This window comes from Giraffa tippelskirchi, chromosome 10 (genome assembly GCF_054371585.1).
Source record: "Giraffa tippelskirchi isolate mGirTip1 chromosome 10, T2T-mGirTip1v1.2.pri, whole genome shotgun sequence".
NCBI lineage: Eukaryota > Metazoa > Chordata > Mammalia > Artiodactyla > Giraffidae > Giraffa > Giraffa tippelskirchi.
In genome coordinates, this window is record NC_137284.1 from 104126124 (window position 1) to 104140907 (window position 14784).

At 35.9% G+C, this 14784-nt stretch overlaps 1 pseudogene; it reads right to left on the reverse strand.

Moving 5' to 3' along the window:
- Positions 1 to 13444: 13444 nt before the first annotated feature.
- On the reverse strand, positions 13445 to 13747 carry LOC145522470 (S-phase kinase-associated protein 1 pseudogene; annotated as a pseudogene).
- Positions 13748 to 14784: the final 1037 nt, after the last annotated feature.

Here is a 14784-nt window from a genome sequence, read left to right on the forward strand (position 1 = left end):
TTGTTGAGAAGTAAAGCATTGTGCTGTCTTAAGAAATACAAGGAGGAGAATGCACTAATCCTGTCTTGAAGGGATATACCTATATGTGAATGATTTATATGCAGGAATATTCATAATAAAATATATAGCACCTGTCTTATAATTGAATGAACTAAAGTTAAAATAAAAATAAACAGAGGCACATGACAGAATTAATTTTACTTTGGGAGAATTTTCCACAGAAAGTTAGCTTTGAGATGGAACTTAAAGAAAAAAAAAAAAGAAACAGTATTTCAAAAATTGGATATGAAAGGGAAAATGCTCCAAACCAGCTCTGTCCAGTAGAATTTTCTGTGATGAGAGAAATGTTATATATTTATACTGTCTACTGTGGTAGTCACCAACTACTTATGGCCATTGAGAACTTGATATTTTTTAACTGAAATTTTAAACTTATTTAATTTTTATTAATTTTGATTTAATGGCTACCATATTGAACTGCACAAGTTTTGGCTGAGAAACCAACCTGAAGAGAAGCACTGAAGATTGAGAGATGCGGGGCTTTGGAGGCAGCGATGTCCCTGGACTGACTGGAGCAATGTGAACAGTAAGGTTGAAAGAAAGCATCCAAGTAAGATTTTGCCTATTAGACTACTATAGAAAACGCACTGAAAATTTATGAGCAGGCTTGAGTCAAGTCCAACCCTGGATTTTAATAAGAAAGCTGGTAACAGTATGAGTTGGAACCAAAGAGACCCAAAAAGTGTTTACTGTCAAAGTGCAGGCAAGTGAAAGTAAGATATTATATTAAGAAAAAAGAAGAGAAAATTATACTAAAAGGAGATTCATTTATCAGTGATTCATTTATTCAGAGATTCATTTATCATATTGTAGTAGTTTGATTTCCCAAATTAAAGAGGAAACATTTGAATAAACATTGCAAATGCCAGTGGCTGTGTTAGAGAGTGACTGGAGAAGCAGGGAAGTGGTCAGGGAAAGGAGGGCAGCTAGTCCTGAGTTTGCGACTAGCTGGCTATCCAAGTGGGTGACTGGGATTTGTTCCCACGGGGAAATTCTGGGGGATGGATAGCTTGCATGGCTCAAAATTATTCTAATAAAAGAGGAGGGGCACTAAGACATCTACACATAGTCGATTCCCTCCCCTCACTGGCTGAGGGCGGTTTCCAGGGGATATTAATTCCTAGGACATCTAGTCTGCCGTATGCTTGGGTAGAATAGTCCTGCATGGTTTCAGAAAAAAGCCCTCAGTAGAAGAGATGCAAATAATGGGATTTGGAAGCCTTCTAGAATATGCTGAAATGGCTGCATCTAAACAATTTAGACAGCATCTGCTAAACATGTGGAATATTATGCTGGGTACACCACACAGCCTACAAAGTGATGTTAGAATATCAGTTGGTGTACTAACAGCTTCACTTGTTAAATATGAAGGTAGGTAGTATTCAAGTAAAAAAAATAAGAACAATAAAAAGTACACTCATATTGGAAACCAAATATGTCCATAGAGTACTAACATGTTAATTTAGTCTGAAGAACGTATATTCAATTATAGACCATTCACAGTAGAAGCAAACTATGTTGTTTTTCGAGCCAGTGGTTGTCAGAAAGTTTTCTGTGGCTCTTTGATGTCCTGCCAAAGCTTCATAGTGTGTACGATTTTGATGAATATGTGAAGTTTATTATTGCTAAATTTGAGTATATGTTCTATGACAATATCTGATGAGCTAAAACGTGAGTAATGAGGCATAGCATACTATGAAGCCTAACACTAGAAAAAAATGTTTATTAGAGCATATGATAACTCTTCCCCATGAGCATAGGCTGTAATTTGGTCAGTGAAATAAAGATTTTAACTTAAACTCTGTCACAGTGAAAGATAACCAAGCTTAATAAATAAACAACTGGAGATGCATTTATAGACAGCAGGAGTTATTATTGTCCTGTAGTAATGGCAGAAAGTGAAGAAGAACTAAAGAGCCTCTTGATGAAAGTGAAAGAGGAGAGTGAAAAAGTGGGCTTAAAGCTCAACGTTCAGAAAACTAAGATCATGGCATCTGGTCCCATTACTTCATGGGAAATAGATGGGGAAACAGTGGAAACAGTGTCAGACTTTATTTTTTTGGGCTCCAAAATCACTGCTGATGGTGATTGCAGCCATGAAATTAAAAGACACTTACTCCTTGGAAGGAAGTTTATGGCCAACCTAGATAGCATATTTAAAAGCAGAGACATTATTTTGCCAACAAAAGTCCATCTAGTCAAGGCTATGGTTTTTCCAGTGGTCGTGTATGGATGTGAGAGTTGGACGGTGAAGAAAACTGAGTGCCGAGAAATTGATGCTTTTGAACTGTGGTGTTGGAGAAGACTCTTGAGAGTCCCTTGGACTGCAAGGAGATCCAACCAGTCCATCCTAAAGGAGATCAGTCTTGGGTGTTCATTGGAAGGACTGATGTTGAAGCTGAAACTCCAATACTTTGGCCACCTCATGTGAAGAGTTGACTCATTGGAAAAGACCCTAATGCTAGGTAGGATTGGGGGCAGGAGGAGAAGGGGCCGACAGAGGATGAGATGGTTGGATGGCATCACTGACTCAATGGACATGGATTTGGGTATACTCCAGGAGTTGGTGATGGACAGGGAGGCCTGGCGTGCTGCAATTCATGGGGTCGCAAAGAGTCGGACACGACTGAGCGACTGAACTGAACTGAAGGGCAGTATCTTAGTTATTTCTGAAATTTTTGTGTGGTTTTAATCCCTTTATTGATTTGTCACCAAAACTATAATATACTAAAGTGGACTGATAAACAAAAACAAAAACAGTTGGAGAAATACAGTTTAAGGTGGGGAATGTGTGTGTTGTGTTGATATATCAAGTTGTAAATCATTTTATGAATATGAAGAATTTAAAATATATTTTATTGTTGTGAAGTATGTCATAAGTAAAATATTGAAATATTTGTTTAGTACTGATTTTTCCAACAGACACAGAAGTATTACTAAGGTATATTCATTGCAAATTAGTTGTGGAATGATGGCCAGTACTGGGCTTAGACAATCAAAAATACACACTTAATAACCAGGACATACCTCTTCAAGCAGTATATTTTCTACTGATGCAAAGAAGTTATTTTGCTAAAAGTTAGATGATAAATGGATGTTTTGTTATAATTAATGAGTCATGATTCAGGATAAGTTTTCAATACTGCTTTAGCATACATGTTACCAAGTTAAAATAATTGAGGCAATTCAGAGATAGAATTTTGCCCTTTGTCACCCATTCTTCTCTATGTTATATCAAGAACTGAGTAACGTATGGAGAAAAATGTATATGGTGCTGTGGTGCTTTTTATATCAACTCTTTGTGAAAGTGAATAGTCTTCCATCGATACTAGATGCTTCATTTTTCTATATGAATTTCTTCACAATTCATATCTATTAATGCCTGTTTCTGCCTTTAACATAGAACATTGAAAAAGTCCACTTCAAAAAATAGCATCTCAAACTTACTACTTATCAATGACCACTAAAAGTTTAATTAGTATAAATACTCTGTATGAAAGATTGTTTTGAACGATGATGACTACGTTCCTCTTCATGTTGTGTAAATATCAGCCATTTATTTACATTCACTTTAGCCATATCCACTACCACCCATGCCTACTATACTGATTTAAATTGCCTGTCTTTTATATGAAAGAATTTTAAAAGGGAATTTATGTCACCACTGAAAATTGAACATGAAATTAATTTACTAGGTAAAAGATAACATAAAAATGAAGGTGCTATACCTAAAACACTGTTACTTTATTTAAAATAAATGTAAAGATAAATTTCATGTAAATAAAATATATATTCAAGGTAAAAAATTAAATACCTGAAAATATGTATCTCACTGGAAATATTGCAGTTTTTATGATCAGTCAGTAATAAGTGAGGCATTCAATTTGATGTGTTTTGATAAAGAACAAAATATAATCTAGTCAATACAGGATATCTTTTTTGTTTGTTGTTAAACAGTGCTGAGAATCATATGTGCATGTTGTTGAATAAGACAAAGAAATTAATTGCCTTCTCTAATGTTATTCAGTTCAGTCACACAGTCGTGTCTGACCCTGTGACCCCATGGACTGCTGCACACTTGGCTTCCCTGTCCTTCATCAACTCCTGGAGCTTCCTCAGACTCGTGTCCATTGAGTTGGTAATGCCATCCAATCATCACATCCTCTGTTGTTCCCTTCTCCTGCTTTCGGTCTTTCCCCACATCAGGGTCTTTTCCAATGAGTCAGTTCTTTGCATCAGGTGGCCAAAGTATTGGTTTTCAGTTTCAGGATCAGTCCTTCCAGAAAATATTTACAACTGATTTCCTTTAGGATGGACTGGTTGTATCTTCTTGCAGTCCATGGAACTCTCAAGAGTCTTCTCCAACACCACAGTTCAAAAGCATCCATTCTTCGGTGCTCAGCTTTGTTTGTAGTCCAGCTCTCACATCTGTACATGACTACTGGAAAAACCATAGCTTTGACTAGATGGACCTTTGTTGGCAAAGTAATGTCTCTGCTTTTTAATAAGCTGTCTAGGTTGGTCATAACTTTTCTGCCAAGGAGCAAGCATCTTTTAATTTCATGGCTGCAGTCACCATCTGCAGTGATTTTGGAGCCCAAAAAAATAAAGTCTCTCACTGTTTCCGTTGTCTCCCTATCTGTTTGCCATGAAGTGATGGGACCACATGCCATGATCTTAGTTTTCTGAATGTTGAGTTTTATGTCAACTTTTTCACTCTCCTCTTTCACTTTCATCAAGAGGCTCTTTATTTCTTCTTCACTTTCTGCCATAGGGTGATGTCATCTGTATATCTGAGGTTATTGATATTTCTCCCAGCAATCTTGATTCCATCTTGTGCTTCATCCAGCCTGGCATTTGGCGTGATGTACTCTGCATGTAAGTTAAAGAAGCAAGATGATAATATCCAACCTTGGTGTACTCCTTTCTTGATTTGGAACCAGTCTGCTGTTCCAAGTCCAGTTCTAACTGTTGCTTCTTGACCTGTTCACAGATTTCTTACGAGGCAGGTCAGGTGGTCTGGTATTCCCATCTCTTTAAGAATTTTCTAGAGTTTGTTGTGGTCCACACAGTCAAAGGCTTTGGCATAGTCAGTAAAGCAGAAGTAGGTATTTGCTAGAACTCTCTTGCTTTTTCAATGATCCATTGGATGTTGGCAATTTGATCTCTGGTTCCTCTGACTTCTAAATCCAGCTTGAACATCTGGAAGCTCATGGTTCACATACTGTTGAAGCCTGGCTTGAGAATTTTGAAGATTACTTTGCTAGCGTGTGAGATGAGTGCAATTGTGCGGTTGTTTGAACATTCTTTGTCATTGTCCTTCTTTGGGATTGGAATGAGAACTGAGCTTTTCTAGTCTTGTGGCCATTGCTGAGTTTTCCAAATTTGCTGGCATACTGAGTGCAACACTTTCACGGCATCATCTTTTAGCTTTTGAAATAGCTCAAACTGGAATGTCATCACCTCCACTAGCTTTGTTCATGGTGATGCTTCCTAAGGCCCTCTTGACTTCGCATTCCAGGATGTCTGGCTCTAGGTGAGTGATCACACCATAATTTTTATCTGGGTTGGAAGATCTTTTTTGTGTAGTTCTTCTGTGTTTTGTTGCCATCTGTTCTTAATAGCTTCTGCTTCTGTTAGATCCATACCATTTCTGTCTTTTATTGTGCCCATCTTTACATGAAATGTTCCCTTGGTATCTGTGGTTTTTCTTGAATAGATCTCTAGTCTTTCCCATTCTGTTGTTTTCCTCTATTTCTTTGTGTTGATCACTGGGGAAGGCTTTCTTATCTCTACTTGCTATTCTTTGGAACTCTGCATTCAAATGGGTATATCTTTCCTTTTCTCCTTTGCATTTAGCTTCTCTTCCTTTCTCAGTTATTTGTAAGGACTCCTCAGACAATCATTTTGCCTTTTTGTGTTTCTTTATCTTGGGGATGGTCTTGATCGCTGCCTCCTTTACAATGTCATGAACCTCTGTCCATAGTTTTCCAGGCGCTCTCTCAGATCTAAATCCTTGAATCTATTTGCCACTTCCACTGTATAATCATAAGGGATTTGATTTAGGTCATACTTGAATGCTCTAGTGGTTTCCCTACCGTCCAGTCAAGGCTCTGGTTTTTCTAGTAGTCATGTATGTATGGATGTGAGAGCTGGGCTATAAAGAAAGCTAAGCACCGAAGAATTGATGCTTTTGAACTGTGGTGTTGGAGAAGACTCTTGAGAGTCCCTTGGACTGCAAGGAGATCCAACCAGTCCATCCTAAAGGAAATCAGTCCTGAATATTCATTGGAAGGACTGATGTTGAAGCTGAAACTCCAATATTTTGGCCACCCAATGCAAAGAACTGACTCATTTGAAAAGATCTTGATGCTGGGAAAGATTGAAGGTGGGAAGAGAAGGGGACGACAGAGGATGAGATGATTGGATGGCATCACCGACTCAATGGACATGGGTTTGAATAAACTCAGAGAGTTGGTGATGGACAGGGAGGCCTGTCATGCTGCAGTCCGTGGGGGTCACAGAGATTTGGACCCAACTGAGCAACTGAACTGACTGACTGACTGACTGATACAGATAAGAAAAGGGTCCAAATTCTGAGTCAAATGAATTCCTAAGGCAGATAGTTTTTCTTCTTTACATATCATTTCGTCTTTCATTAGCAATTGATCTCCACAATGATATCAGTATATATGGTTGTACAGCATATTACCTGCATTTCCAGACCTTCTTTGCAGCCAGATTTTCTGCTTGACTGTTCTACTCAATGGAATCCATGTAGAAAAAAAGTTGAAAAATTGTATTTAGCTTCTAGGAAATATGCTTAAAGAGGGAAAATATATCCTTCTCCTTTCTTTTTTCTCCTTCCATCTGCCTAGAAGGCAGATGTGAGAGTTTGATCTAGTGTAGCTATCTTGGACTATGAGATGGAAACCAGGATTGAAAGATGGCAGACCCTTAAGAAAAAGAGTGTATATCTCTCTTATTTATAATTGTGGAGTCCTTACTCTTAATAGTTTCTGCCTTCATTTATGCATGAGTAATTAAATTGCTTATTTTTTCTCAATATTACTTTAGTGTTTTCTGTCACTAAAACTGTGTCAAACTTAATCTTAAGAGGAACTCACTCTGTAATTATTTTCTACAACTAGTTGTGTTCTTAGAAAATTGATAAAACTTTGCCTTAAAGGGTAAAGTTACATTTTACAAATGACCAAATTGTATCTAAAATACATATACTTATGTCAAGGACTATACTTTTTGTATGAGTGGTCATGTAGATTCAAGATTTCATCTAAAAATTCATAAATACCCTCTTACAACTTGAATAGATATATCAGAATATTTCCCATGGAAAGCAAAAGAGCTTCAGTATGAAAACAATATTTGTCCATTCTAATGTCTTATATTTCTGCAGTACTAAGGAAAAAGGTTGACAATTCAGAAGCCTTCCTTTATGTTATTGGAAAATTTTGCAGTTTTATTATGTACTGAGAAATTTCTATGAACTCTTCATGCATAGTTTAAATTGTGAGAGTTGCTTGCTTGCACAGTAAGGAGTAAATTTTTGCATCTTTTCTGAAGCAAGATCTTAGGTACATGTGACCCATCCTAACAGTGGTTTTATTGTCAACACTAGTTGACCAATATATCCCTCCCAGGCTGTTCAGTTGTTTATTATGATAGTATCAATACAATAATTTATTCATATTCTGGTTATAACCAAGTTGAAATATGTTGTTATTCAGGAATACAATAGTATTGGATGAGATAAAATAATATTCTTAGAGTTCCATGGCCATAGGGACTTTCTCTCAGTCTTTCTCTTTAGGATCCAGCATGATAAAATTTTTCTCTGTTCATTCTTTCTAATCAGATGCAATAATAAAGCAACCTGTTCAGTGACTTAAAGCAACAAATTTAATTCTTGCTCACTCTACATGCCTATCACATCACTTTTCACTTGGAATCAAGGATAACAGTGTGACCTTTATCTGGGACATTTATATTCTCTTGGCAGCCTAAAAGAGATAAATGGCAAACTACAAGCTAGTATTAAAACTTTACTCAGAAGTGGCACACTTTATGTTCACTCACATTTTATTTACCAAAGGAAAATACGTGGACAGTCCTGAATTCAGTGACACAGGGAAACATAATTCTCCCCCCAAACAGTGTTGTAATATGGAAGAATGTATTAAAAAATCTAGTCTGTGATTTAATCACTCTGTTTTACAAGGGGAAGCTTCTGGTCACATCTCCTTGGCAACGTGATAACTGAATCTCTGCGTAAATAAACTAATTACGTATACTAGGATGGGGGAGTCATTAACTAGGGAAAATTCTTAATGGGGCACCATTGGTTAAGGAGGACTTATAGTAAATGAAAGCAGAATCTATGGATTTATGAAGTATTGCTGTGCTTGGTTGCTCAGTCTGGTGGTTAATTGGAGATATTTCATAAACAAAATGTTCATGATAATAATACATATACTTCACTTATACTGTCTATTCTTGGTTAAAAATGCATATTCAATGTGGGGAGGAAGGACCCAGGGAGCTGCTCAGCATATCTCAGGACTCTCTCTGCTTTATCTGAATAGCTTGATTATTTGTATCCTTGAAATTATTAGTAGATCTTGATATTGGATACAATGTCTGACTCACTTGAGTGTGATTTCACAATTCAATCTTTGTGTTGCTCAGTAAATCATATAGTCTGTCTTAATTATCAGTGAGAAGGGGAAGCAAATATTTTGAACAATGATGTAATCTACCATGCTCATTCCCTTGTAGTTCAATTCATAAAGAATCTGCCTGCAATGCAGGAGATGTGGGTTCCATCCCTGGGTCAGGAAGATCCCCTGGAGAAGGAAATGGCAACCCACTCCTGTGTTCCTGCCTGGAAAATTCCATGGACAGAGGAGCCTGGCTGGTTATAGTCCATGGTGTGGCAAAAAGAGTCGGACATGACTTAGCTATTAAACAACAACAATCCTTACTTAACTTTACTGGTTCAAGTTATTTTTCCTGAAACATATTCTTTAGGTTTTTAGCAGCAAGAAATTCTGAGTAGTTAACTCATTCTTCTGTCACTGAAAAATATTATTAATTAATCCTTAATCTTAAGTGATAACTTTTATAGAAATTTAGGCTGGCTATTATTATTCCTCAGTCTTTTAAAACTTGTTCAATTGTCTTTGGACCTATTTTTGCTGATACAGTTCTGTTTTCAGTTTGATTGTTATTTCATTGTACATAATTTCTGTCTATCTGTCTCTCTAGCTTTTAGTGTGATCCTTCAACATCAGTGATCAGGATGCTCCTCTTTATTCCTTATAATTTTCCTTGCTCGAAAGTCTGTTTTCTCTGAGATTAGTACAGCTACTTCAGTTTTTGTTTGTTTACTGTTAGCATGATGTAGCTTTTTCGATTTCTTAGCTCTTCTTCTATTTGTGTGTTGTATTTTTACTGGGTTTCCGGTGGATAGCCTTCCTTTTTTTTAGTGTATTTAGACCATTGATGTTTAAAGTATGATTGATATAGTTGAATTACTATCTGTCATATTTGTTACTGTTTTTTTGTTTCTTTTTTCCTATTATTTTTCTGTCTTCTCTGCATTTAATAAGCATTTTTATGATTCTATTTTGTTTCCTTAGTGTTATCAATTATCTTCTTTTTAAATTTGTTTTAGTCATTGCCATCGGGCTTGTAATATACATTTACAACTTATTCAAGTCCACTTTTAAATAATGCCATTTGACATTTCTCTCATTCATTTCAGGTATCCATTAGCTGTAAACACTGAATATGTTGTGGCTATTATAAGTGTGAATAAATTGTTATTGTTAGATCAATTAAAAATAAGAAAAGTCAAACATTTTATCTTACCTTATTGTTTCTTCTCTAACAATCCTCCTTTTCTGGCCTGATAATTGCAATATAATTGCCATTTCTATTTCCTCAAACTGTGTTTTTTGTCTTTTAGTATGCCTAGTATTTTTTATTTTTATTTTTTTTCATGAAATCTGGACATGATGTACTGGGGAAAAGAAACTGAAATAAATAAGCTTTTAGTTTAAAGTTTTATGTTTATCTGTCCAGCTGTTGTCACATCTTATTATTTTCTTTTGCCTGCTCTTTCACCTCCTCTGCCTCTTCCTCATCCCCCTACACCCTATATTCTTCTGTTTCTGCTTTTCTTGAGCTTGTTTTGGATGTTTTAATTACGTACTAAGTTCATTTGTTTTCATTCTCCTTTGTTCTTTGATAAATATATGTAAGAGTATGAAGCTTTTATGCACTACTTTGACTCACACATTTGGTTGCTAATTACTTTATTGTCACTTTAATTTAGAATACATTTATTTTGTATATTATTTTATATATAATATAGATTTGTTTGTATTATGACCTTTAGCATCCAGAATGTTTTAAGCTTTTTTGTTATATTTTTATTGTTTGTTTAAATTCTAAGACACTATATATGTGATTCATTCTAATTATTATGGCTCCTTTGATGACTTTTATACATAGCTGACTTATGTGAATATTTCATATAATCTCAAATGTGACCTTTCTTCTCTGCAATATATATGATATCTATATTTATGTGCACTCTATATGTTGCATATATATGACATATATAATATGTTATATGTTGCTTACATAGAGATATTATATATGCATCATATATAATCTCCATAAAAGATATATATGAATATATATTATTTATTTCTCATGACCTTTGCTTCTACTTCTTCACGTATTCCTTGTTTCTTTGCTTATTTGTATCACTTTGCTGTGTTTCTTGTCTGACAGGCAGGTTTTCAGATGCATGTAAAATACCCAATTAAAATAATACACTTTTCTATCTTTTTATTTCTGTTAATGTGTTTAAATAGTACAAGGCTGTAATGTTGGGTGCTTGTGTGGTTGTTATTCTATATTTTCTTGAATTACTGTTTCTTTTTTCCTAGTAAATAGGCATTTAAATTTTTCATTTTGCAATATATTTTCATTGATATGACAGTTATCATTTATACTACCAAATTTCTCCACAGGGGCATAGCACATCCGCCTTTTGTTCTCTTAGGTGTTTTTAAAATAGTTTTTATGTTACATTCAGGATATCAATTCCCTTTAGTTTTGTTTTATGCAGGATTGGACTTAGAGAAAGTAGAAAGAACCCATAGAATTTTTTTTCAACCCAACAAGTATTAGGGAGCTTCCTAATACTGGCTCAGCAGTACAGAATCCACCTGCAATGCAGGAGATGTGAGCTCAATAACCGGGTTGAAAAGATCCCCTGGAGAAGGAAATGGCAACCCAGTCCAGTATTCTTGCATGGGAAATCCCATGGACAGAGAAGGTTGGTGGACTGCAGTCCACGGGGTCACAAAAAGTTGGACATGACTTAGTGACTAAACAATAATAACAAGTATTAGAAGAAAATAATTCTCTTTTTATTTATATGATCCATTTTACAACCTAGCATGCTTTTTTTCCTTAAAATTTCTGTGACATTAAATGCATTAAAGTCCTCTAGTGAAACAAAACTAGTAGGATATATCTAATATAAATATCTATATTTTTCACATGAGAGAGAATATAAGAATTGTATATATAAGATATTGGTTTGTTTATTATAAGGCATTGTAAAGAGATTTGTTGTAAGGTATTGGCTTATGCACTTATGGAGGCTGAGAAGTTTCATGGTCTGCAATCTGCCAGCTGGAAACTCAAAAAGTCTGGTCATATAGTTTATTTATTAGGATCCATTAGAAGAGTAGAGAAAGTATTCAGGCCAAAAATTGACTTTCTGTCCGGCTGTAAGTCTATTTAATATTCTCAATTCTCAAACCTCCTCTGGGATAGGAGTTAAGGTCTCACTTACCATAAGAGGGGTATACAATTTGGAACTTTTAGTTCTGGGTTCAGATTGTTGAATCTCTGCTAGATGGTTTGTACTTTTTTCCTCATGTAATTGTCATGTCAAGTTTGTGAGCATGTATTATTGGCCCCGCATGTTTGCTGAGGGAATTTAAACTTGAGAATGTTAAGGATTTGCTCAGGTTTTTAGACTGAGGTTTACCCCAGTATTTCTTCTTTCCACCATGCCTCCCTCTGTCCTTTTATGAGCACTTTAAGAATTAGTAGAAGGTTTTGCTTTTACATAATGAAAACACAATGTAGACATGTGATAATTAATATTGACAGTTCTTTGGTAAATGTGTCATCTTTTTTACTGAAGTCACTTTTATTTCAGTAATTCCTTGTCTTTGCTCCTGCAAACTCACTCTTTTATGCATCCATATCTAAACTCCTAAAGCAAGCAATCTATACTATTTGCAAACTGTTTCTTTGCTACTCTGCATTCCTCCAATTTGATTTCTAGCTCCAATGATTTCCTCAAATAGTGATCTTTTCTTCATCTTTTCCCTGCTTGACTTTTCTTTTTTTTTTTTTTTTTTTTTTTTTTTACTACCTACCAGGTAACTTTATTGAAAGTATCTTGCATTCATGACGGATGCTTTCTGGGTTAAGCCACACATTTTAACATTACAGGTTAAATTATTTTCTACATGCAAGTAGTGTGAATAGTTTTCCCCACATGGGATCACTGATTATAAAAAGATGGACACCATATAGGCTATCTTTTTTAACTGAAAAGCTAGCAAACTAATTATTATATCTCCTCCCAAACCACAAACTGAGTAGTAACTGTGCCTTCAAAGCTGAGGATTAAAAATGCAAAAGTAAGCCCTCAGATCCAATTAAGGAAGCCCTGCTACATACAGGCTAATGAATACCAGGGGTACTTACTCCCCCAGGAAGACTGAAGACACTCTGATAACCCCACTCAAAGCATTTACCTCAAGTAGCCTTTTTCCAGTTTCCAGTTGAATAAAGATAATACGTTGTTAAGTTCTATTTCAGAAGGTTTTTTGCAAGTTGCTTTATTTACAATGCCAACTTTAAAAGTCACTGAACTAAAATTAACTGGACAATAAACTAGGCAGAAATTGCTTTACAAAAAGGGAAAGCCCAAAATGCCACTTTCTATAGGGAACCCACAGTTCAATTTTATTCAGCGCAAAGAAAAGAAACTAGAAGAAACTGGGCCGTAAGTTTGGAACTGTACTGAAACTACACATGCAATGAGGACAACATTCTGCTAATACAATTGACATGCTGCTGCATTTGTTGACTGTTTTTCTAATATTAACAATTATAAACAAAGCAGTGCAACTAGTATTTGGAATAATCCTTACAGTGTTACAGCATTAGACATGAAATTTCACTTCTCCTCACACCACTGGTTCTCTTTGCGTACCTGGGCTTCCTCTTCTTCAGTAAAATCATTTTTGATATTGAATGTCTTTCAAATCTCCTCAGGAGTTTTCCCCTTGATCATATTAGCAACAGTCTTGCAGGTAACATCAAGCAAACCTTTGATGTCTAAGTAGTTTGCTGCCAATATAAGCTCAAAGAGTGTCCCTTGGTCAACTTTCAGGAATTCTTGATCCCAAACAGGTATATCATCTGTTCGTTTTTCTTTGTTCTCATCATCCTCAGGAGGAGGAGGATCATCCTTGTGGTGGGTGCACCACTGAATGACCTTTTTTAATATTGCTGCATTAACATTTGGCAAGGGGACTGGATCATCATCTCCTTCATCATCCATTCCCTGCTTGACTTTTCTGTAACATTGTTACTGATCATCCACTCCTGTTTTTAGCTGCCTTCATTTACATGACTCTGGATAGTTTCTATAATTGTCAAGTGTCCTTTTGATCACTGACCATCCATGTATTCACTCCACATTGTTTGGTGTGGCTTCACTGGCCCTGCTCGTGCTGGTCATCTCCTCATTTTAAGTAGGACTCCCAAAGCTTAACCTTAATCCAGAAACTCTTCTCTCTTTTCTGTGTGCTTCAGTTACAATGTCACTTAAGAGGTATTTATTGAGTCACTGCTATGTTAGATACTCTATCGCTGTTGTAATAAATTATTACAGGTTTAGGTGCTTAAAACAACACACCCCATTCTCTAAGAGTTCTATAGGGCAGAAGTCTAGGCATAAAGGAGCCGAGCTGGCTGTTTGTTCTTGACTTCATTGGATCAGTTTGTCAGCAGGGTTTCATTCTTTCCTTGAATCTCTGGGTTGAACATGCTTTCAAACTGACTAGAGTGTGTTGTTGGAATTCATTTCCAAGCAGTTGTCGTACTGAGAGTCCCACTTACTTGCTAGCTGTTAGCCAGGGATCATTTTCAGCTTTTAGAGACTTCTTCCATTCCTTGGAACATAGCTTCCATCTTCTGTATGCAAAGTCGGAGACAATGGGTTGAGTCATTCTCATGGTTCAAATCTCTCTGACTTTACCTTACCCTCATCTCTCCTCTATCGCTCTCTTCAGTACATCTCTCGTGACTGCCTCTTCTGACTCATGTCATAAAACACGATCCACCTGAGTAATCCAGGATATTTTTCTGAAGTTTAATTGATTAGAGATTTTAATTCCACCTGCAAAATTTTCTTTACCACCATACCTAGATTACTATTTTATTGAATGCCCAGGGAATAGGAATCTTTGAGTAGCAGGCATCTTTAGAAATCTTACCAGATCAGCTACATATACCGTTAGCCCAACACTAGTCAAACATTTTCATTTATTAATAGAATATTTCCACTTGAGTATTCTCCCAAAAGTCAGTACTTTC